Genomic DNA, 26,126 nt, shown 5'->3' with positions numbered 1-26,126 from the left:
GTGGCCCCCGCTTGCCGCAACTGGAGAAAGCCCTCGCACAGAAACGAAGACCCAACACAGCCCATAAATAAATAAATAAATAAATTAATTAATTAAAAAAAAAAAAAAAGAATTTCCTAAGTCCCCTTGAGATAACTCAAGTCCTTGGAGTGTTATGGAACCAGGTTTGGGAGGCCTCAGCAGAGATAAGGGAAATATGAGGTGGAAAATATCCCAGGTTTCAATTTAAAAAAAAAAAAAAAAAAAAAAAAACTGAGAACAGCTTATGTGAAGATATAAGCTGTCTTTTTTAAAAAATCAAGAAATGATTTTTTTTTTTCATGTGGCAAGAGTATAAAATCAAAGAAGAAAGGTGAACAAGAAGCGAGATTGGTGAAGTAGATAAGCTCATGATGGGACCTGTAAGTCTCGCTAAGAAGTTTGAACTTAGAGGTCATGGGGAGCCACTAAGGGTTTTTAAGTAGAGAAATGAAAAGATAAATGTGACTTTCACTCTGGCTGATGAGAGGAGAGTGGCTGGGAGTGCGGCAGATCAGATTATGGTTCCCAACTCTTCACCTTCTCCCTATATTTATAATTCTATGTCGACAGCTTTCGTTATGCCACTTTGCAGTGACTCCCTCTAGGGTGGGATTTCTTAGCGTCAATAGTATTGGCCTTCTGTATTGGGTCATTCTTTGCAGTGGGGTCTGTCCAGTGTATTGTAGGATGTTTAGCAGCGTCCTTGGTCTCTACCCACTATATTCCAGTAAAATCGCCACCCCTGCTCCCTGTCCCATCCCACTTTCCTACACAGTTTGCCATGCACTGAGATGCAGTTTTAAGACTTCTTCCCTTCATTTCCCTGCCCCTTCTTTAGACAGATTCTTTAAAGGTTTTCCTTGTGATTTTACCAATAACAACTCTAGGAAAAGCAAGGGGAATTAATAGCATAATAAACACAGGGATTCTACCAAGTTATAGGACAGGACGCAGGGAGGGGGAAAGGTAAGCTGGGACGAAGTGAGAGAGTGGCATGGACATATATACACTACCAAATGTAAAATAGCTAGCTAGTGGGAAGCAGCTGCATAGCACAGGGAGATCAGCTCGGTGCTTTGTGTCCACCTAGAGGGGTGGGATAGGGAGGGTGGGAGGGAGGGAGATGCAAGAGGGAGGGGATATGGGGATATATATTTACATATAGCTAATTCACTTTGTGATACAGCAGAAACTAACACACCATTGTAAAGCAATTATACTCCAATAAAGATGTTAAAAAAAAAAAAAAAGGAATATCTCTGATACTGCAAAGTGACCCTGGGGGGCAAAATCATCCACCCTACTCCCCTAGTTTAAAACTGCCATTCTAGAAAAAGTTGGAATATATGACTCTGACCAACTGATCCGTTTTCTTGAGCTAGTAGAACGTGAGCAGTTGTCATATATGCCACATCCAACCAGCGGCTTTAAATGAGCTTTCTTTCCTGTCTCAGTTGACTCTTATTATGCCATAATAAGAGCAGGCCCCAGGTAGCCTCTTTTAGCCTAGATTCCAGAATGAAGACATGTGTAGCTGGCCTGAACCAGCCTGAAGCCTGGAGTCGGTCAAGCCTGGCTGAGATCAGATGAACCACAGCCAACCTGACACTCATGGGCCCAAAATAAAACATTGCTTTATAAACCTCTAGAATTATAGAGTTGTTTGTTATGCAGCATTACTGTAGCAAAAACTTGGCTAACACAAGGAGTAAGTCTAGATGCAAGGAAATCAGTGTAGATTTGTTTAAAGCCAATTCACTGGAAAACACTCTCCCTGGGTAGATAGACGTGGCAGAAGGGTAGGACCTGGGGTGACTGGGGAGATGTGGGAATTTCATCATCCCGAGAGCTCCAGGTTCAATGACTTGGTTCCCCATCCCCAGTGCAGGCACATGACCTTGGCAAGTCACTCCATCTCTTTAATGCCCCTTTTCCTATCAAGAAAAGGAAGCATTTGGTCTCCCTGATGCCTATAGTGACCTCAAGCTCTGGTTAGTACAGAGTGTTAGGTTAACTAGAGGTACCTGCCATATCTGACCAGACATTGCCCGTAGAACAGCTCACTACCCAGAGATTCTCCAGTGACTGAGAGGCTCTCCCTGTGGCTCGGTTAGGGACAGGATGTTTTGAGCTCTTGACGTGAAAGAATCAAGGACTTTTCTTGAGAACTCACTGAGACTGTTCCTATGGCTAACTAAACTGTACTCTTTTAATCCAACTCTGCCTGGACTGACCAGGAGGAGATTTAAGTTTTAGCCCAGGCTCTGCTTCCTCCTAGCTGCACAAACTTAGGCCATGACTAGATGACCTTTTCAGGAACTTTCAACCCTAGTATCCAATGAATCTAAGAAAGCTCTCGTTTGTTTCTCCAGTGGATTCTACATATTTGCCATCCCCATACCCAACTATTTCCAACCATTGCTGTCACTGACCCTTCTATCCATCCATTCATCCAATAAGTATGTATTAGGCATCAGTTATGTGCCAGGAACAGCACTAGGTACCTGAATATTCAGAATGGGCAAATCTGATCATTGCCCTCTTGAAGCTTATCTAGGTTAAGGATTGCAAACCAGTGGCCCATGGACTGGTTCTAGCCACAGATTTGTTTTCTTTGGCTTATGCAGTATGGGTTCTTTTGAAAAAAGTAGACGATCTTGTAATAGTGGCCCCATGTTCCATAAGGCATCAATTGTCTGGAACAGAGGGCAGTGTGCATGTATATGTGCAAGTGTATTTGTATGTGTGTGTGTATATTAATATTACCAGGGGGCATTTTTAAAAATGGTTTCTGAAAACTTGACTCAAGATAAACCTTGATTTCCATTTGAATCTACCACTTTCCTTATTTCTTCCACAATGAGTTAGTCTTAGCAATCATTCCTCTCCTGGGACAAGAGCAATAGTGTAAATAATTACCCAACTCCCATGATTGAAACCCCTAGTTCACCCACCACATAAAAGACTAAGTGATATTTTAAACATGTGAACCAGAACAAGTTACTTCTTTAATTAAAATCCAATTGCACTTATAAGAAAACAGATTCAGAACCACATCCCACAGAGGCTTTCATGACCTGCCCCCTGCCCACCTCCCCACCTCCCTGTTCTCGTTTGCACCATCATCCCATTGCTTTGACCACAGTGGACTTCTTCCTCTTCCTCAGACACAGCAAACTCGTTCCCTCCTTTGCCTGGAACACATTCCCTCCAAGGATACCTCCTCCAAGAGACAATTCCTGATCCCCAGTCTAGAGGAAGTCACCCTTTAACTCTCCCTCAAAGCACCATTTATGTTCCTTCATTGCACAAAATAAACATTACAACGATACCTTTATTTCTGTGGTTATTTGAGTAAAGTCTGTCTCCCCCACTATATTGCAAGCTACTCGGAGGCCATATTCTTGTAGGTCTTGTTCATTGTTGTATTCTTGATGCTTACGGCAGAGCCTAGCACTTAGTAGGTGTTCAGTATTAATTACATGATTAGGTGAATGAATGAGTAGGAGTTGGCCAGCTGGAAGATGAGGGGAACTATATTCCAGGCAGAGGGGATACGATGGGCAAAGGCATGGAGACATCAGATTATAGTTCTTCTTTCTCTGGGATCAACTGAACTCCAATACCCCATAACTGCCTTGTGAACTTTGATGATCACACCTGGATGTGGCCGTAGAGGATGTCTGCTTTGAATTCTCCAGATTGTTCGTGTGGAAACTGGAGTTCAGAGAGGGCGAATCCCCAGGCCAGCGGCAAGCCACGGCCCAAAGCCTGGTCTCCTAATTCTGGGCACAGGGGTTCCCACTATCCCTCACCATGTGGGGAAGTAGGAAAGAAAGCTTGTTAGCCGTAAGTGACCTCACTGAGATCTCACCGAGCAACAGAGAAGAAATACTTTCAGAAACCAATTTCTTTTTGGTCTGAAAAGAGGAAAACAATAAAGACCTTAAGAGGGAAATAAACTTGAGTGGTGAGTGCCTGGCTAAGAGAAAATTAAAGGAAAACCACTGACTGCAGGCAACAACAACAAAAAGGAGCATGTAGGCACTTGGAAGAGTAGGTGAGGAAAGGAAGACAGAGTAAGACAAGAAGCTGTATTCAAGAATTCCTGTAGCTGTGACCAAGTCAATCTCCTCCTCGAAAACCATCCATGGCTCCCCATTTCCTGGAGGATAAAATTAGAGAATCAGAGTATTTGAGTTAGAAGCTTGTCTAGTTGGTGACTATATAGCTCACCCATCATTTAATTGAAAAATAATGTTTTTAAAGTACCTAAAGAAATATGCAGTTGTTATGGAGAAACAGAAATACTACCGAAGTAAGTTTCAAAATATGCCTTTACCATCATTCAACCCACTCCCTTCCCCAAAAGTAACTGCTACTAACAGTCTGGCGTGATTCCTTACAGAAAAGTCAATATATTTACAAATATTATATTTTTAAGTGATATCCAGAAATTGTACAATTCAAATTGTTCTCTGGTTTACTTTTTAATATAATATTATATATTTAGTGATTCTTCCACATCAGTAAATACAGATCTAGCCCATTATTTATAAATGGTTGAATACAATTTTATAAAGGGGAGTTGTCATAATTTATGTGACTCTTCTCCTTTTTATTAACAGCTAAAATGTCTTCAAAATTTTACCATTAAACTACTGAAATGGATAGTCTTATAAAAAGAAATGTATGCTCATGGGTGTTATGTCTGTAGGACAGATGCCTATAAATGGAATTGCATATGCATTTCTAATTTTAGTACTTTCATTGACAGTGAAAAGAATAAAAACTAATCATCACGGAGTACTCACTATGTGCCAGGCACTGCTCTCAGCATTTTCCATGAATCATTATATTTAATTTCTACATTAGAATTATTAATGTAGACTCTGATATGGATAAGGAAAGTCGGGTGCAGAGAGGTTAAGTAACTTGCCTAAAGCCACACAGAGCCAGATGTGGTCCTGGGTGGTCTGACTTCACAGCCCATGTTCCTAACCCATTTTAATTTTTTGTCATTTAATGAAAATATCCATTTTCAAGCAACTTAAACAACATTGGATTTAATGAACTATATACATATTTTTTTTTGCTAGCAATATAAATTTTACATTTTTTATTTCACTGTGCATTCCCTTGATATTTTGTGGGGTTGAAAACTTTTCATATGTTTATTAGCCTTTTGTATGTCTTGTATTGATTGTCTTTTTATATTCTGTGCCTATTTTTCTATGAAAATTTTAAATAATTGATTGTAAAGAGCTCTTCGTATATTCTGATTATTAATCATTTTTTACATATATTGTAATATTTTTCTTATTCTGCATTTTTAATTTATGTTGTGTCTCACAAAAAAGAAATGCAAAAATGTATTATAATCAAATATATCAGTCTTTTCCTTATGGTCTCAAAAGTTTTGAATCCTCCATTGGACAACTTGCCCAACCTAAGGTAATAAAACTACTCCTCTAGAGTTATTATAATGCTTCCCAAATTTTGTTTTTAAAACATATCTTTAATACATCTGGGTATTATTTTTATATATGGTGTGAATTAGAGAGATAATTTTTTCAATGGTTATTCAATTGTCTAAACACCATTTCTTGAATTGTTACTCCTTTTCTGTCAGATTTGAAATGAAACTCTTATCATAAATTCTCAAATACCACAGATTGGATTCTGGTCTCTCTTTTCTGTTCTTTTAATAGATTTGTCTAGTCTTTGGACAATGCCAGGCTTTGAGAAAAAAATTAATTTCCATATGTCTAGAATATGATTTTATTTCTGATAGGGCAAGTTGAACTTATTGTATTTCACATTCAAAATACACTTAGCTATTCTTACTAATGTACTCTGTAAGTGAATTTTAGAATCAGCTTGTTGAGTTCTATTTTTAAAAATGGGATTTTGATTCTAGCCTCTTCATTTTATAAAGGGGGACTCAGATCAGAGAAAAGAAGGCATTTATTCAAGGTCACATATGTGTAAATAACATGCAGATAATTCATTTCTAGGGTAGCTGCCCTGTCCTGACCAGAGACACGACCCTAAGGATCTCATCCATGTACACGTCCTCTGGGACCACATATCTTCCCTACCCTTGTCCATTGAACAAACACCAACACATCCTCCTTTATCTGGAAGGATCAAGGAAGAAATGTGCTGTTATTCTGCTCAAGCACACTTCTTCCTAGATTCCACTCCTTCTTCTCAATGGTCTTCTGCCAAGTTCGGTGTCCCCAATCTGTGTTTTGTAGCACCAATTTCCCACAAAACATAACATTTTCCACGTTATACTGTGATGGCCTGTTGATGCATCTTGGAGGGTGGGTGTAATCATGAAGCAGTCTCAGGTTCCCCCCTTTCATTTATTGCTTAGTTGCAGGAGTTTGAAACAAAGGAATCTTGCTTTATGAAACAATGGTGGGGGAGTACTTGTATCCAATGGATTGATGTTAAATTCTACTTTAAATTCACTGGTGAAGGTCATTATAAGGTCAACAATGGTAGTACATCTTGAAAACCGAAGGACATTTTACAAAATCACTGATTGTGATACTCACTTTTTGTTCACAAATATGTCACCGTTTCTCTTTCCTGACACATAGAAGAATTACCCTTCCTTGGCCTGTTGAAGTTAGGCCTGGCATGAAGACTTGCTTTGGCCAATGAAATAGGAGCAGAAATGATGTGTGTCACTTCCAGATGGCAGTTTTAACAGCCAGTGTGTGGACCACAGATTCCCTGCATCCTGCCTGAGTGATCATGGAAGCATGTGTTGAGATGGAGCTTCCCTTGGCCTCGTTCCCTGAGTGACCAATATAAATAGACCACTCTCTGCCCACCCGTGGTGTTCAAGTAGCATAAGTAAAGCAACAAATGTTTGCTGTTAAGTCACTTAGATTTGGGGATTGCTACCAAAGTATAGTCCAGCCTGTCTTGCCTGATACTGATTATCCCAATGCTCAGTGTAGATGCTCTTTTATTAGGAAGATGGGAACTTATACTGACTACTCTGCTCTCTGTTTCCTCTTGGTTTCTTTAACTACATTTCTTCAAACTTATTAGACTCAGGTTTTCTTATACTTTAAACCACTTTTTATTTCCCTTACAAGCTGCTAACCTTAAAGCAAAGAGCTTCCTTAAAAACAAAACAGATCATTTGTAGAGACGTGGATGGACCTAGAGACTGTCATACAGAGTGAAATAAGTAAGAAAGAGAAAAACAAATATCGTATATTAACACGTATACGTGTGGAATCTGAAAAAATTGGTATAGACGATCTTATTTACAAAGCAGAAATAGAGACACAGACGTAGAGAACAAACGTATGGACGCCAAGGGGGAAGGGGCTGTGGGATGAATTGGGAGATTGGGATTGACATATATACACTATTGATACTATGTATAAAATAGATGACTAATGAGAACCCACTGTATAGCACAGGGAACTCTACTCAATGCTCTGTGGTGACCTAAATGAGAAGGAAATTCAAAAAAGAGAGGATATATGTATACGTATAGCTGATTCACTTTGCTGTACAGTAGAAACCAACACAATATTGTAAAGCAACTATATACTCCAATAAAAAAAAAATTAAAAAACAAAACAAAGCAGAACATTGGTGATTATAAAGTAATCCTCAGGGAATATGACGAAAATAGAGAATCATAAACTCGGTTTTACGCAAAACATAAATTGCATCAAATTTATGGTCTGAAGTTCAGCCAGTATGTCTAGTTGGTTGAGTCCTTCATTCACCCCCGGTTTGAGGGGCCTCACCACATGCCACACCCAAGGGATAAAGAAGGGGAGAAGGTGGTGCTGTGTTCAAGGAGGTCCCATTCCCGTTGTACAGGCAGCTTTCTCAATGATAATGATGATGGACATGATGGCAAGGCTGCCAGGAGAGATCGTGTGCAGAGTCTTCCAGGGAACAGAGGAGGGTAAGCCAGCCTTATCTATCTAGAGCCACAAGGAAATTTTCACAGAACAAGAGGCATCTGAGTCAGATTTGAAGAATGTGCAAAGGTTCAGGACGTGTCTAAGGAGATGGACATCTTAGGCAAGGAGATCAATACATGGGGAAACAAGACAGTACATGGTCATGCCCTAAAGCTGGGCATTAGCCAATGTGACATATATACACAGTCAAATTCCTCTAGGGGCCAGTCGGGCAATATGCATACATGAAACAGAAGTGATGGGGACATTGGTGACCTGGCAGCATATGTCCCATGTAAATGAGCAGTCCCTCCTCAGCTCCAGCTCACTCTTTCCAGATCCTAGCCCAGTGTTCCCAGATCTTTTCTCCTTATTCCCTCCTCCTTCTCTTCCTCCTTCTTCTTCTTTTTCTCCTTCATCTTCTTCTTCTTCTTCCTCTTCTTCTTTGAGCCAGAAATCCAGATATCCATGGAAAATCTGATTTACACTTTGTGTTCACAGGACCAAGACAGACAGTGAAGATATTTAGCAGTTAGCATGGCAAGGGCACTTAAAAATCAGATGTATACCGCACATAAACAGTAAGTGTGGTCTTTCCAGTGACTCTTGGCTGAACATTGGTTCTGCATGGGACACATTTGGACTGCCCCTAGGCCACCAGTTTACAAGCCCTAATCTCAAACTAAGAAAGAAAGAAAGCAGTAGAGGTGAGGAGGCTGTGAGAAGAAGGCTTGAGTGTGATCACAATGGATTTTGCATATACTGTGTCAATTAGCTTTTTCTGTGCTATGAAACACCCCAAAATGTAGATGCTTAAAAAAAAAACCATTGATTTATTTCATAATTTGGTAGGTCAGCAATTAGCCTGGGCTCAGGTGATTTCACTCATACATCTGTAGTCAACTAACAAGTCCTGCTAGCTGCCAAGGCTGGTTTGTCTAAGGAGGGCCTCAGCTAAGTTATCTTGTCTCTCATCCACATGGTCTTTCATCCTCCAGCCAAATAACTCAGGTTTACTCACATGGCACAGAGTTCCACAGCAGCAAGAGAATATAATTTCTACTGTCCAATGTTTTTCAAGCCTCCCTTGCATCACAATGGCTAACATCCTGTTGGCCAAGGTAAGTCACATGGCTGAGCCAAGGCAGAATGGAGTGTGTGGTGGGGAAGGGGATGGGAATACAGGGAGGGCAAGAATTTGTGAACATTTTTGCCTTCTCCACATTTGCTATTAAGATTATACAAAGGGTCACACTGTCAAATTAGACTCACAAGAATCAAAGATCTTATCTAATATCAAACTTCACTAATAATTCAGAGGATAGAGGTGAAGGTGACATACAAATCAAGCATGAGAAGTCCAAGATCACCAATCCTTCCTCTTAGGCTTTTCCTCATCACCAGGACATGCTCTGATTTTTCACATGGGGTCCATCACTTTCCCAAAGGGAGATTTTCAGCATGAAGTGTCTCTGTCTTACACTCTGATTACGACATACCTGAAGCTGACATTTTCCAGCAAGCTATGGTCCAGAAATCTATAAATTCCAGGTTTGTTTACCATAGCAATCTAATCTTATCAAGTATATCCTGCTGAAATAATTCCATTGATAAGGACTTTTTTTTTTAACATCTTTATTGGAGTATAATTGCTTTACAATGGTGTGTTAGTTTCTGCTTTATAACAAAGTCAGCTTTATAACAGAATCAGCTATACATATACATATACATATATCCCCATATCTCCTCCCTCTTGCATCTCCCTCCCACCCTCCCTATCCCACCCCTCTAGGTGGTCGCAGAGCACCGAGCTGATCTCCCTGTGCTATGCAGCTGCTTCCCACTAGCTATCTATTTTACATTTGGTAGTGTATATAAGTCCATGTCATTCTCTCACTTTGTCCCAGCTTACCCTCCCCCCTCCCATGTCCTCAAGTCCATTCTCTACTTCTGCATCTTTATTCCTGTTCTGCCCCTAGGTTCTTCATAACCATTTTATTTTTTATTTATTTATTTTTTAGATTCCATATATATGTGTTAGCATGCAGTATCTGTTTTTCTCTTTCTGACTTACTTCACTCTGTATGGCAGACTCTAGGTCCATCCACCTCACTACAAATAACTCAATTTCGTTTCTTTTTATGGCTAATATTCCATTGTGTATATGTGCCACATCTTCTTTATCCGTTCATCTGTTGATGGACACTTAGGTTGCTTCCATGTCCTGGCTATTGCAAATAGAGCTGCAAAGAACATTGTGGTACATGACTCTTTTTGAATTATGGTTTTCTCAGGGTATATGCCCAGTAGTGGGATTGCTGGGTCGTATGGTAGTTCTATTTTTAGTTTCTTAAGGAACCTCCATACTGTTGTCCATAGTGGCTGCATCAATTTACATTCCCACCAACAGTGCAAGAGGGTTCCCTTTTCTCCACACCTTCTCCAGCATTTATTGTTTGTAGATTTTTTGATGATAGCCATTCTGACTGGTGTGAGGTGATACCTCATGGTAGTTTTGATTTGTATTTCTCAAATGATTAGTGATGTTGAGCATTCTTTCATGTGTTTGTTGGCAATCTGTATATCTTCTTTGGAGAAATGTCTGTTTAGGTCTTCTGCCCATTTTTGGATTGGGTTTTTCTTTTTTGATATTGAGCTGCATGAGCTGCTTGTAAAGTTTGGAGATTAATCCTTTGTCGGTTGCTTCATTTGCAAATATTTTCTCCCATTCTGAGGGTTGTCTTTTCGTCTTGTTTATGGTATCCTTTGCTGTGCAAAAGCTTTGAAGTTTCATTAGGTCCCATTTGTTTATTTTTGTTTTTATTTCCATTTCTCTAGGAGTTGGGTCCAAAAGGATCTTGCTGTGATTTATGTCATAGAGTGTTCTGCCTATGTTTTCCTCTAAGAGTTGTCTGGCCTTACATTTAGGTCTTTAATGCATTTTGAGTTTATTTTTGTGTATGGTGTTAGGGAGTGTTCTAATTTCATTCTTTTACATGTAGCTGTCCAGTTTTCCCAGCACCACTTATTGAAGAGGCTGGACTCTCTGTTATCATTTCATCAATAAAGACCATCAGGATTTCTGATGGAATATTTACCAGATTTGACCTGGCTATTTCTTTCTTCTTTTCATTTTTCTTTATTCATCCCTTCCTGGTAAAAAGAATGGTTGAAATTCCAACTGCTAACCTTTTCCTTCCCGACAATACTTTGGATTTTGACCTTTATATCTAATACTCACTCCTGTAACAAAAATTAAAATGTTTGGCATCATTTACCTTCTCTTTTGGCTGTGTGTGTATGTGTGTGTGTGTGTATACATGCATGGAAATTACTTATCATTTATTGTTGAGACTATGCATTAAGATACATTATTTAATTTCTGTGAAGCCATACCTCTATCTAAAGGGAGAATTTTATTTCATAAAGTATCAGGTTAACTGGGAAATAGTCTTTCCTGGCAGGGGGAGAGGGTCTGTTAGAAAAAATGGTAACTTAATACTTGAGCTAGAACTTCTATTATGGGTTTCAGAAGAGTTTCCAGAATATTCTAGTCCTAGTGTATCATTTCTTTGGTGGTCACTTTGGGTAATAGATTGCCTTTCTGGACTTTATCAATAAAAATGAATAATATTGTTGTTAAGATTCCTCCAGAGCAAACATTTATTTGATGAGTGTAATAGGAAATACCAAATACAGGTTCGAATGAGTAGAATAAACTTTGACTTAGTGAAGAGTTTTTAAAGTCCTCTGCAAGACATGCTTTCTCTGGAACGCTAGAGGAATCCTGGCAATGAGATCATATCTGGACTATTCGGAATATGCACTCCTTGGAATGGCTCAGGGAATTCCAGGAAGCTACACTCTGATTACAAAATGGCAAGATCTCAAGATCATTAGAAAGGCTCATGTTCTTTCCGCCTTGCCAACTATCTGCTACTTCCTTAGTGAAATGCAAAACTGTGAGGGTGCATGAGGATCTAAACGCATCATAAATGAGTTGGAAGTGACAGGTCAACCTAAAAGAGTCAAAGAATGGCTCTATACAGAAAAAAAAATGGCTCTGTACAAAGCAAATAAAGAACAGCTACCAAACCAACCGAACAAAAATAGCTACCAAACCAACCGAACAAAAATAGCTACCAAACCAACCGAACAAAAATAGAGAAGGGTCAGTTTATTTGCAGAAAGTTACAGATGAGTGTGTACTTTCTAATAGAGTGGTGTCACTGGTATACAATAAAGACCAAAGCTACAAGGTCCTTGGAGGGCAACTGGTTCAGCACTCCCTGAAGGGTGGTACACAGGTCGGTTGGTGCATGAGTTTATGATGTTATGATACTTGAATCGACCTTTTATTTTCATGTTATGTGTTCATTTTAATAAATGTAATGAAGAGGGTTTTTTGGGTTTTTTTTGGTGTTTTGTGTTGTTTTGCTTTTTGCTATTCATCATTCAATCTGCCTTTCAATTAGCACCCTGTTCTCCCTACTGGGGAATCTCCCATTTTGTGCTGTCCTGGGGATCCTTGATCATCTATGGCAGGCAAAGGGACCAAATTTTCATCCTCCCCACCCCTATCCCAAGGTAGACAGGGTATAGATGTGGCTTGGCCAACAAGATAATCTCTCTGGGATTTTGAATTCTGAGCAGGTGACACTGTGATGGCTGAGGGATGGCTGATGGTCATAGTCGTACAGTGGCTGTGGTGTGGCAGTGGCATTTTGCAGAGACCAGAGTGGTTACTCTGCAAGACCACTGCTGCTATGCTTCTGCTGCCTTGTCAACTGGAACATTTTGATACTTGCTGCTCTCAAGTCAGATCTTAGAGCCTCCTGAAAGTTATCTGAAGCCACAGTATCCCTCCAGTAAAACCTCTTTGCTGAAGATGGCTGGAATTTTTTTCAATTGTTTTCAACCAAAGACCTTCTAACTGATTCAATGTGAAAACATGTAATTAGCAAAGCAAACCCATGATTTTATGAATATTATTCCTTAGGAAATAGTAAAGCTTTAAAATAAGATTGATTTAAGTAAAGCTTTAAAATCAGATTGATTTAAGTGAAATTAAAGGAAAAACATTAGAGAACCAGCAGTGTGTGAATACAGAAAACCTGTGATGGTTAGGAAGGTAGAGAAGTAGTTCAAATAACTTTGTAAAGGCAAACTCTTTTTCTTCTGTTTATTCTCTTTGTCCTTAAACTTGGTATTGACAAGTCCAACAGCATGGTGCACACAAACCACATACATCCCCCCTTTCATTGAGTCATTCACTGCTGAGGAATGAGACCTCTTCGCCACACAGAAACACTTACTAGACCAATTTTGGTACTTTTATTCCTCAAGAAACAGTGCATTCCAGCCCAGCAATGACCCCCCTTGAGAGTAAGGGAACACTCTCTGATCTGCAGCTCAGTGGGAGAACCATTGTTTTCCCGAAGCCATCTCATCAGCATGACTTAGGAGTGCAGTAATTAGTGTGACCAGGGAATCAAGTCCTGTTTCCTTTACATTTTAAAAATTAAATCTTGAAATAATTTTCCAGAGGAAACCAACGGAGACCTATCCCTTTACGTTAACTACCCAGTGAAACAGTCCCCAGTGGTATTTCCCCTTCCTCATCCATGCCAATTACAGCATTATAACCTAGAACAAATCAAAAATTGTCCACGTGGGAAGGATGCAGGGCTCTACGGTGGGAAAGAGAACAGACTGGAGTGAGAATGTCCTGAGTTTGAACCTTAGCTGCCCACTGAGTGGGGTTTGGAAGGGCAGTTGAAAAGAGAAAGGCCTTCCAGGAAGAGGCAGTGCATGTGTGGAACTATGGAATGCAAAACCATCTGGAGAGATGGGTGAACTGCAGGAAGGGTGGTATGTCTGGAGAACACGGCGTGAGAGGGCTCTGGTGGCAGGAGGCAAGGCTGTACTTGATGCGAAGGAGATTGGATGTTAGCTGGTAGCTGGTGCGGTGCAGTGAATAGACCACAGCTGGGCAGTCAAATCCCCCTGTATTGGAGGTCCTGACCTGCTACTTACCAACTGTGAAATTGGGATAACAAGACTTCTTTTGTAGAGTTATTTTGAGGATTAGAGATGTGTGCAGACTGTGGCGACATGCCTAGCTCAGAGACGTTCTTCTGTAGAGAGTTGCTTTTTTTAGGAAATGAATGGTCATTGAAAGTATTTATTGTGGTGTTGAAAGATCATCTCGCTGATGAATGGAGCATTGATTGAGGGGAAACTCGTTAGAAAGGCAACCCGTTGGAAGGTCATTGTGCTTTACTGGGCAAGAAGGAGCCTGGGGTAGGGCAGTGGCCTGGGGGAGGGGTAAAGGAGAGGAGGGACCACTCAGGAGGAATTTGGAAAGTCAAATCTACAGGACCTGGGGTGCGTTTTAAGTGGTGGGCAGAGGATTGGGTGGGTTTGAGGAGTAGGAAGAGTTTAAGATGACGACCAGGCTTTTTTCTTGGATGAGAGTGGTACCCCCACTGAAGACATAGAATGACAGAAGAAGGGGCAGATTTTGCATGGAAAAGATTGGATCTTAATTTAGGTATAAGCAAAGCCAAAACCAGGAAGTGAAAATATAATCAAATTCCCAGGTTGTTTATCTACCCTTGGTCAAAATCCAGATATTTATGAATATACAGGGACAAGGTATCATCATGAAAGAGCATTGGATGTAGATTCAGAAGACCAGGCATGTCACCTCTGTCTGTCTAATCTTGCTGTGTAATTTTGGGAAAAACTTACCAAGCTTCTCTGAGCTTCAGTTTCCTAATCCATAAAATAGAGATAATGAGCATCACTCCTGCCACCGCCATCACAGTGTACAGTGTGAAGCGACTCCCCAGAGCCACTTGTCTCAGGACCTCGGTCCCTAGTGCCTCAGGCCCATGCAGGTATGGGTCAGCCATGGGATTTTGCGGGTCATGAACGCTCCTGTGTTTTAAAAAGGCAGGTGCAGAGTTCCAAATTGTCCTGGTTGCCTTCCGTGGTAGGACTCGCCCACAGACTCTAGAGCAAGGACAGCATGCTCCTTTGTGGGAACACACTGCACTCTCCACCATCTGCCCGAGGCAGAGGGAAATGGAGACAATGTTCTGTCCTCTGCAGGGACTGGCGCTGCCAGGAAGAGACAGGACAAGAAGATCTGTTCCCCACAATCCCGAGAGAATGGCTGCTGATAGTTTTCTTCGGGCTTCACTGAAGCCAAGATGAGAAGGAACATGAGAATTTTAGTAGGAAGGATGGAAGGAAGTAAATACAGAAGCCTAGAAAGAAGTGAGACCGGAAAGGAGGGAGTTTGATCAGTAACCTGACCTCCATCCATCTCCTTGTGTTTTCAGCAGTCGGAACCTAATACTAGTAAATGTGACTTCCAAGGCAAGTACTAGTGGCCCACACCTTAATCCAGTTTCCCCTGTTCATTCTTCATGATTCAGCCCAGGTGGCATCTCTTAACCATCTCGGCCAGGTGAGATGGTCCCCTGGATGCTCCCACACTATTCTCTTTCAATGCACTCCCTTTTTTGTACAGCAATGATCTATTTACATGCCAACCTTCCTCACAAGACTGGGGGATACATGTTATTACCACCACCATCCTTCGTAAACAGACAAGATGGTTGGAACTCAGGAATTAAGTACCTTCCCTAAGGTCACAGAGCTAGGATGTGGCAGATCCAAGATTTAAACCTGCCTTAACGTGGTCTCATTCCAAAGCTCTTAATTCTCCCCATTTCAAACTGTTTTCTACAACAAATAGATTGTTAAAGCGTCCCTGTAGGAAATGTGTTTTCTCTAAAATGAACCTCAAGCTGGACACTCAAGAGTGGCCCCAAGGGTCTTGGGGCGATGGAATATTCGGCCTTTCAAAGAGAATGATCGTATAATTCACAAGTTTGCCTTTCAATTAACTGAGGACTGTGGCTCTTTATTTAATGTTATTTCTACATAATCTAATTTTGGCTGTAGGTTAATGGACCCGTGGGGAGTTATTGCTACTTCAGTTTCAAAAGCATTCAGCAGCATTCCCAGATTATTGGTTGTTAATGGAATCACCCAGCTGTTTTGACTTTCTCCCAATCCTTCTTGAGGCGACCCTAGAGAAGAGGACAAAAACAGAGACCGTGGCACTCACTTTTAGGACATCGGGACTTGCTGAGCTCTATCCACGTCTGCCAGCCCTGTGGCCACACTTGATTCCAGGTCCGAGAAAACCACAGGCTCAACACCAGACCCTACTTGTCCCATACTATTATTCATGCAAAAAATTTACTAAGCACCTAGTACGCCCAACGTACTATGCTGGTACGGCTGGAGACATGGAGATGAATCAAGTATGGAGTGAAGTAAGAATCCCACCTGGTTGGGATAATCACTAAAGCTGCAGCTTCCTTATATGCAGGGTTCATCTGAAGTTTCATCAAGGTGCTCATCATTGCTTATTTGTTCATCCAAGTAATACGGATGGAAAATCTACCGTGCACCAGGTACGTTCCCGATGGTACCTTCTGATGACTCCAGCTTGTAAGAGCTGATGGTCTCATCAGGGATACAGATAAATTAATAGGTAGTGACGGTTCACAGTGACAAATCAGCAAAGTTGGAAGCAACAGCGGATTATAAGCACATAGAGGATTCATTCCTATTCAGGATTGAGAAATCAAGCAATCTTCCTAGAGGATCTTAGAGTTTAGTCTGAGTTTAGACCTCCTGAATAGGAGTCAGCGCCAAGAATTAGCAAAGAGGTAGAGGGGCACTGTTTAGTTGGAGGACCAGCATGAGAAGAAACACAAGATGAGAAAGAGTAAGTCATAGTGGGGAAAGTATGGTGGTTAATGTGGCTAAAGTAGAGCTCAGAGTAAAGATAACAGTAAAGAGGGATGAGGCTGGAGAAAAGAGACCCATGCAGAACATAAAGGTCCTCAGAAGTCTGCAGAAGAGATTAGACTTCATCCTGTAGATAATGAAGGTGTGTAGATGTTCTGTTAGGTGAGTGACATGAGCAGATTCGGACTTTTGACAAATCATCCGGCTGCACTATGTAGACTTGATTTGGGCATTGAAAAATGGGAGGCTGGAGGAATTGGACCAAGACAGTGACCAGAGCTACTGACGAAGCAATAAAGATGAAGAGAAGGGGAACCAATATGAAGAAAAATTGGGATCAGTGTCAACAGAAAATATCAGAAGTGAGATGAGTTTCTGTAACTGCAAACATTTGACTTTCAGAAAAGTACAAACTAGAAAGTCAGCTTCAGCCCACCTCAAGCCCAGATTTCCACCTTTTGTGAATTAGGGACACCTAAGTTAATGAGGTTTTTCTATACTGGAATACTAGATCAAAGCCATTCTACTCAAGATTTTATAAATTTAATAATATTTGAAGAAGAAAGAGTTTGGGAGTCTAATAGTGCAGATGGCTTTGATTGTAGGCTTGGGGGGTGATTCAGGATCCAGTAGGTCATGGAAAAATTTCCCCAAATGATGGCAAGGTAAATGAATGGCTTTCATTTTAATGAGAGCCCAAGCTTCATTTTCATAGATTGTTAAATTATGCTTCGCTGGTAGAATATTTAATTTGCTTTAGAAAGGAAAAATATTCTTGGTTCCTCAAAGGCGTGGGGGCATAAAGATTGGTGGCCTTTTTCCTAGTATTCCACTCATAAAATGGCTTCAGGTCCGCACAGAAGGTACTAGAGGCAGAATGTCTTACACATTTTTAAAAGTATGAAAAGTCTTCACTCTGGAGAAGGTGATGTGTCACGTTTCCTGAAAATCACACCCCAGCTTTTGTACTGCAAAGGTGTGGGCAGAAGTGGAAGGACATGTTGTCTGGAGGCCAACTGATGGGGTCTGGAACAGCTGTTTGCACCTAACCCAGATGCACAAGTTCGGGGAAATCACTGAATCTTTGTAGTGTGCCATCTTATCTGTGAAATGAAGGTGGTGATGAGAATCCACCTTGCAGGGCAACTGCAAGGCGCAAGTCAGAGCGCTCTATCCTTACTTTCAACCCTGTTTTGTCGTCTGCAAGGTGAGGAGGGTAAATCCTGCCGTGCCTACTTCCCAGGCTGCTGGGAGCTCGAGGGACCCACCTGATCATGGCTCCCGTTCAGATGCTGAATGCCAAGAGGGCAGGATCTGTAAGCCCTCCTGTCACAGGCTCCTGCCTGGCTCCTACCAGCACTCAAGAGAGTTGCCAGAATTCAATCTATCAAAAGAAATTTGACTTCTGCATTGTTCACTTGTAAAACGTGAAATGTGCTGTCTTTGGAAAAGAAAAAAAGCATTGTCAGGGTGAACTGGGGCTGTGGTTTGGAAAGAGACTTTCTAGGTCACTTACTGACATTGGTGTTGCCCAAACAGTAGCCTAGGAAGTTCTATAGCCACAGAGTCCCCCAGAGACCCTGCATCTCACCCCTCACCCCCTGCTACTGCCTCACCTCTCCCACTCTTCTGATGCCCTGATCTGGGACAGTGAGTTGATAAGAAGAAAACAGAGGAAAGAGATCAGGTGTTGACAACTTGACCATATGTATCTGAAATATTCTCAGGGACAGGGCAGGGGGATATTGAATAGCTGATTGAGAGAAGAGCCGCCCCAACAGTGTCTCTGAAGAGTACAGTCCTCACTGCCCCTGCCCTGGCTCAGCCCTTCGTAACTTCTCACCAGAACGCTTTCAACAGCATCCTGTTCTTTCTCTCTTTCACGACATGCCTGGGTTTTTCCTCCCACACAGGTTTGAAACTTCCACACTTGCCCCGAGCCCTTCCCTTGTAAAGAGTGAAGGCTTTGCAGACCTAATCGCAAATCCCAGCTTTGCCACGTGGCTACCGCTGTCCTCCCCTGAGAACTTTGTTGCAAAGAGCAGTAATAATGCAGCTACGACACAAGTAGCCATCCAAGAAATGATCACTCATATTATTTAAAAAGGAAAGTTCCTGACTCCTCAGCCTGGCACGGACGCTTTTCCAGGCTCAGCCGATTGAATACTTGTCAGGACCCTGCTCTCCAGCTCTGAACTACTCTCAAACGAGGTCAGTTCAGGGGCTCAGCATGCTGGGATCTCTGCATAAAAAGGATGAACCTGAGGCTTTGGGGACCAAGGTGTGCAGCTGCAGCGGGGCTTACCAAGCATTTCATGAGCATTTCACGTGACGAGTTCTGACCAATGGGCCATGAGAGGTGTCTGGAATCACTCCCCAGTTGATACACGATCTTCTAAGTGTTCTTTCTTCATTACAATACCCTTGTTGAAATGCAGCCACGTGATCCAAGAGCCTGGCTCACCGAGTCACTGTGTGAAGGAAAGCTGGCCTGGAGATTCTCCGGGACTCTGCATGACTAAGCAATCTTTGCTGTGCTATGCTGCCTAGATTTGGGGGTTGTTAGTTACTATAGCATAACCTAACCTATCCTAACTAATACGTAGGTGAAATATTTATTAAACAGTTACTATTGCTTGCTTTACACAAGGCCATTAGGATAAGTGATAACAAAGATACTCATGAGACCTGTTTTCATTTAGCGAACTAGTGATGAAGTAACACGGTAAACAGATGATTACAACACAGTGTGATATGCACTCAAATACAATTTGCTCTCGGAGAATAGAGCAAGAGAATTTAATATAGTCTGGGGTCAGGGAAACTTTCTTAAAGAAAGTAACATCTAGTCAGAACCTAAAGAATGAATGACAGGGGCTTCCCTGGTGGCTCAGTGGTTAAGAATCCGCCTGCCAATGCAGGGGACACAGGTTCGAGCCCTGGTCCCGAAAGATCCCACATGCCATGGAGCAACTAAGCCTGTGCGCCACAACTACCGAGCCTGCGCTCTAGAGCCTGTGAGCCACAACTACTGAGCCCGTGCACCACAACTATTGAAGCCCGCGTGCCTAGAGCCCGTACTCCGCAACAAGAGAAGCCACTGCAATGAGAAGCCCGCACACCGCAACGAAGAGTAGCCCCTGCTCGCCGCAACTAGAGGGGGCCCTCGCGCAGCAACAAAGACCCAACGCAGTCAAAAATAAATTAAAAAAAAAAAAAGAATGAATGACAGGGGATATGCAGGGCTGTTTTGAGGATTCAGTAATATGTTCGTTATGAAGGTCATGGTCAATAAATAATTCCATCTCTCACCTTAATTTTTCAAGTACTTTTACCTGGATCTAGTCACCATCTTCCCAGAAAAAATGCAAAAGTCTCTCCCTTTAATTATTAGCACACAAAATCCTCTCTCTATTCTGAATTCCCTTTACTTGAAATTCTAGAATATTCAGACTTGCTTTATACAGCCATCCTATATTTTTTGGGCTTCAGAGATAGTACAGACGAGGTATGAGTCACTCCATCTTGTGACTTAAGGAATATGTCTTAGAAACTGAGTCATAAAATTATAAAGTCATGAAACATTTGGATGGAAGACCAAAGGGAAAAAAAATAAAAGTTCTTGGCATATGAATTATCTTGAAACAAATTTGTAATAGGATGTTGAAACTGAAGCCTCTGATAACAGACAAGGAATTCAAAGCCAGATCTCTGGGTTGGGTATTTGCAAAGCAAATGTCAGAAGACCTGTCCCAGAGTTCTAGGACCCTCTTCCTCACTGAGGATTTAAAGAGAGTTAAGGGGGGATGGAAGGAGGGAAATTATCGAGGAGCTTTCTTCAGAGATGCCATTGTATTCATGGGTCCCAGCTAAAGTGTGGTAAGAGCCTTCAAAGGAATCATTCTAAGAGATTTGAAGTATGTTCCCTGCAGCTGAGGTCTGATTCCCAACCAGGAAATGCAGAGGATAGAAGAGGGCTAATATGCTGCTTTGGGGGTGGAATTTTGGGAATCCTGCTGTGCAGGGACCCAGTGATTCTTGGAGAAAAGGATGTTGGTGTTTCCCATGAGCCAGTGTGGGACTCTTTGAGGTGAGGGAAAGCCAGGGTGGGAATGTTTCAATTCATCAGGCTCCCAGGGGGGTGGGGGGGATTCTATTATCAACAACCTGGGTTCCTAGGGTCTGAGTTGCTTCTAGCTGGGTTGGGGGAGCCTCAGGGGAAGTTCTCAGTGGTAGGATTTCTGAGCGCCCCAAAATGTCGATACTCCTGCCAGGTCCTGGGGGGCTAGGGCAGGCGATGATGGTGTCATCCAAAGATGCCATCCTATTCTCTTACGTCACCTTCTTCCCCCCTCCCATCCTGGAGCAGTCAGAAGCAGCTGAGAAGCTGTGGTTTTGGAAATTGTTAAAGCACAAGACAGAGGAATGGAGGAGTCAGTCCCAAACTCCCCACCTTTCCCTGCATGGGCTTCCAACCTAAAAAAGTCTGAGCTGGGGGGGAGAAGGAAGATTCACTACCAAATCTTGTTTAGACTTTTGGCTAATACCTTTGACTGGGCACTTAATTTTTGAGACTTAAAATGGCTATGGAAATGCCAATTACCTGAGAGTTGTCAGAAAGGTCTTGGACTTGCCTTATTTTCTTCCAAGGGCAGGAGAAGATTGCCCCATTGAGTGCATTTTAAAGAAGTGGTGGGAGAACAAACCGCAAGTGCATTTTAGCTGCTTCATAAGCTGTGCTTGTTCAACCTGTATCTCATGAGGGATTTTCAAGCATCTCTTTGAAATTTCAGGGAAGAAAGATCCTTAAAAATTACTTAAGAATAAGAAATGGCAAATGGATACCAATTGTACAGTGCTCCTTATCATTCACTTAGGATGTACAAAAGTCCCTTGTGTTTTCTTGATTTAGTATCAACTCTCATCCTTTCCTGTTAGGAACTCTAGTTTGTCAACCTGAAATTCTCATCCAAGAAGGTTTTTAGGAACAGAATCGTCCAGGTTGGGCACTGCAGGGTGAGGAAATCATGTGTATGACACTTGCATTGCCCACCTTTATTCTGAGCCATTTTTAAGGCTTCTGAGCCCTGTCTATCGCTGTAACCTGGATTTAGCTATACCTCTTGGGTTGCCTCAGTCTAGACATAAGTCCTTTTTCACCACATAAACATCAAAAAAGCAAACCAACACACACAAACATACGCGCACAGACATACACACATATACACATATACACACACATACACACACACACACTCCAAACTACCTCCTCCTCTGTCAAATCACAAATCAATTCTTAAGACCTGAAAGAGAAAGATTGTTTGTTTGTTTGTTCTTAAGTATTATTTCTAAGGCTATATAAGATTACAAAGAGGAATAAATCACATATACCAATGCCCAGACCTAAATTTCTTCTTTAAGCATCTTTTTATTTTCTCAAATTTTCCTTTCCTAAAGCAGCTGTCATCCCTCTCCATTGGCTGGAACCCTCCTCCCATTCCATACCCCATCTGCTTACATACCCTGTTCCTAGTTTGGCTGAACAAAGGCTCAGCCTTTAGCCAAGTCCTGACCAGCTGCCCTGGGCTTGCCCTGAGCCACTGAAATTCTCAGGCAATCCCGGGTACATTTGGGTGGTGGATGTGGTTGGGGGTGGAGGTGGGGTCATGAGCATCAATACTGCTTAGGTGCTTCGGGTGTCTTCCTCTTTTTAGGATGTGACTGCATAGCTCCTCTGACTTCTCCTCTCCCGAGTGCTTTTTGCCCCTGTAATCCTGTTCCAGCTGGGCCAAAACTACAGAAGGATTGCTTCCAGCCTCCCATGAAATGGGTCTTCACATTCATGGAGCCTCCGGAAAGAGAAAGAGTAAACAGGACAAAGATTCCTTCTAACTTTGACCTCATAGGCAAATTAGTTCCTGTTATGGTGTATGCCCAAGAAACTGGAGCTTGGTCTCCCTCTTTTTCTGAAAGCAAAATATTGTCCATAATTTTACCAATTCAATTAAGTGAAAATATTCTTAGTTCCTCAGACTCTGGCCCTGCTAACCAGTTCACATTCTCTCTTTTATCCATCTTCGTTACTGAATACACATGGCGGTTCATAATCGAAAAATGCGTGAACGTGCAGAAAGCCAGGGAAGTTATATGATAAAGACATGCATTCCACAAGTGCATCCTAATTTGGGACCTTATTATGGGGGCCAGTGACAAATATTTCTGCAAACTTTCAAGAAAGCGGGAGAGCAGGAAAAGTAGAATACATTTGTAGAGGTAAAATTAAATGGTGTTTCATTACAAATGGCAATCTGAATAAATTCAGATCAGGGGACATCGGTCTTCAAGGACTTCAAAGGTGGCAATTAAAAAAAAACACATTAAAAATCTCTATCCATTAAAAGCACCAAGACACTAAAAAATCCAGCAAAAAAAAAAAAAAATCCTTCTCAACACTGTCAAACTCAATTCTCATGGAGGAAAGCTGCCACATCTTGCATTCTGCACGAGAGACACATTTTCAAAAAACTGTATCACCTAGTTTCTATTACCTAATTTTACTTAGTGACACCCTATTTTGCCACCCCTGCCCACGCAGCCCGTAGAAAGAGGCAATGAAGCATCCTCTGGCTTAAATTGGAGTCAGAACTAATTTTCATCAGGAGAAACTTGCAGGTAATACATGATGGGCCAGGCATGGTGATGGGGCGGGTGGGAGTCCAGAGCATCTGTCTCACCTCCAGTGAGCTGCAAACCCATCCGGAAGACAGGGCATATTGGGGACCATTCTGTCAGGGTTGTCTCTCTAATATCTCCTCAGTCCGTGTCCTCTTTGCCATCCCCACTGCTCCTTGAAACACATACGATACTATTCAGACTCTTTGGATGGCCCCAAAGGGTAGAAGTAGGAACAGTGGGGAGATTCTCTAGGGAAGAACCTTAAAGCTCAATGGAAGAAACCATGATTGAGATTCGGCTTTGAAAGAGTTTCCACCAAACAAATATTATTTTTTAAGTAATAACTAATTGTTTCCTCTTCCTAAATTAATCATACATGGGTATAAATTGGCAGACGCTAAATGCAAAACAGGAAAGAGCAATAAAACACTGTTAAATGGAGCTTCTGCAGCCGACACTGCTGGCTGCCTAACCAATGACGACGTTCCTCATCCTTCTTTGTCCCAGAAGAGCCCACCTCTCCTGACAGCAAGAAAGTGCTCAATCCTTGCTTTCGAGCTTTCCTCACAGCGAGGGGTGTCCATGGAAATCAATCTGGGCTAATGAGACATAAAGGGAAGTTTGCTGTGTTTGGAGGAGACTTCCAGAAAATACTCTCCCTGTTCCATGATAAAAATAGATTTTTTTTTTTAAAAAAGCAATGTGCCTCCCTTTTCCTTTTGGATTGCCATCTTAGGGCTGTGCCTGGTGACATGATTTATGCACAAAGCACATCAGCTCAGAGAGAGGGGAGACTTGGGTCCTTGATGGCATTGACCAGGTGCTGAATCAGTACTGGAACCACCTGCTTCTGGGCACCTTGTTATTGAAAAAAAGACCTAATCTCTTAAGTCATTCTTAGTGAGATATTCTGTTATTTTTAGCTGAAAGCATCCTAACTGATGCAATTGTTTAATGAGTTACCCGTTCCTTTGGTCACCCATGAGACTATTGTTTAAGTACGGCTTCTCCAAAGCTTTTGGTAATGTTGAGGATTGCATGTAAGTCTGCATTGTTACCTTTGGGAGGCCCACAAGAAAAACCAACATTCTTGTTTTCCAGAGAGACACAGAGGGAGACATGGGCTTTTTCTTTGGACCTGAAAAGACTGAATCCTATCTCAGTTACTTTCCATCTGTGCAACCTTGAGCAGGTACTTACCACCCTGAAACTCAATTTGCTCATCTGTAACACGAAGCATAGCAGCAGGACTTACTCCAACTCTTGAGGAATTGAATGAGATAATAATGCTATAAGGCACCCAGCACAGCGCCTGGCAGGCGGTGAGAACTCAGTCCCTGCTTTGCGGTTTCTGTTCTCCACCTGTGGACGTGTGAGAGTGTTGAACGATTTTAAGTTGCTTGGAAACTGGCTAGCTCTTATTTTCCCTTGCAAGTTAGGATAAGGACCACTCACCTGGGCCTCATAGCAAAGGAAGCAGCATCATGAATCCTTGGAGAGGCTAGAGGGCTATGGATAGAAGGGAAGTTCAACATCCAAACCATCGCTTAAGAAGCCTATTCTGGGAATTTCCTGGTGGTCCAGGGGTTAGGAATATGTGCTGTCGTTGCTGAGGGCATGGGTTCGATCCCTGGTCAGGAAATTAAGATCCCACAAGCTGCGAGGTGCAGCCAAAGGGGGAGGAAAAACAAAACAAAACAAAACAAGAAGCCTATCCTACTCTTAAGTCCTGTTGCTTTTCTCATCTTATTTCTAGGCATTGCTAAAAGGTAACTCAATGCTAGAGCCGTTCTTGGGTCTTACCTAAGTCCACCTACTCTGTGATTCTCCATGCCTTTGTCTAGACTGTTCCCAGGCCTGGAGAAGCATTCTCCACCACCTGGCTGACCTGCTTCTTCCCCTCCTAGGAGCCTCATTTCTCAGCCCTCTCTGAGTTAGGTGCCCCTTTTCTCACCCTGTAGACTCTCTGCTGGTCCCTATCACAGAATTCTTTATGCATTTGATTTCTTGTCTCCTCAGTCCCAAGCACATTTCTTGCATACATTGAGTTGTAAATAAATGTTGGTTGAATGACAACACACCCATAAAAAAATAAGGTTAAACTCAGTTGTAAGTAAACACTATCCTGTGCTGTTGTATACTTGATCTAGCAAAGTTATTTCTATCTTTTTTCTGTGAGATAAACCTGATATGTTTATTACCTCCACCATAATTTTTTTCTGGGAACCTTCTGCGCTATTGCTGTAAGGAGAATAGACAGCTACCACCTTGCCAGAGTGAAATTGTGCAAAGAAACACAACATATGTTTAGAAATTGAAAAGCACAATTAATAATTCATGAATTAAAGCAGAACTCATAATGGAAATCTAGAAGTGAGTGATGATAAAATTACATATTAAAACATGAGTAATGCAATTTAAAGGATACTTAGAAGGAAATATATTGTCTTAAATGTATGTATTGGAAAAAATTAAATCTTAAGAAGCTACATATTTAATACACAAACTAAAAGTAAAGAACCATAGAATAAACTGAAAGAAACTTTAAAAGATAATCAAGATAAAATATAAAAGCAATTAAATAGAAAATAAGGACGCTGTAAAGATATTTATTTTTGAAAAGGTAACTCATTGAAGAGACCCATA

General features: G+C 41.7%; 2 long non-coding RNA genes across 2 annotated transcripts in view; both read left to right on the top strand.

Moving 5' to 3' along the window:
• Positions 1 to 26,126, top strand: part of LOC309646986 — a 383,043-nt gene that overhangs the window by 196,045 nt on the left and 160,872 nt on the right. The window lies entirely within an intron of this gene.
• Positions 1,138 to 26,126, top strand: part of LOC309646992 — a 34,397-nt gene continuing 9,408 nt past the window's right edge. Inside the window, exon 1 of the long non-coding RNA XR_014255720.1 lies at positions 1,138 to 12,277. This is a non-coding gene — a long non-coding RNA (uncharacterized lncRNA). The remainder of the gene's footprint in view (positions 12,278 to 26,126) is intronic.

The sequence above is a fragment of the Balaenoptera physalus genome (genome assembly GCF_965194825.1).
Source record: "Balaenoptera physalus genome assembly, chromosome: 17".
Classification (NCBI taxonomy): Eukaryota; Metazoa; Chordata; class Mammalia; order Artiodactyla; family Balaenopteridae; genus Balaenoptera; species Balaenoptera physalus.
This window is presented reverse-complemented; position numbering and strand designations above follow the sequence as displayed.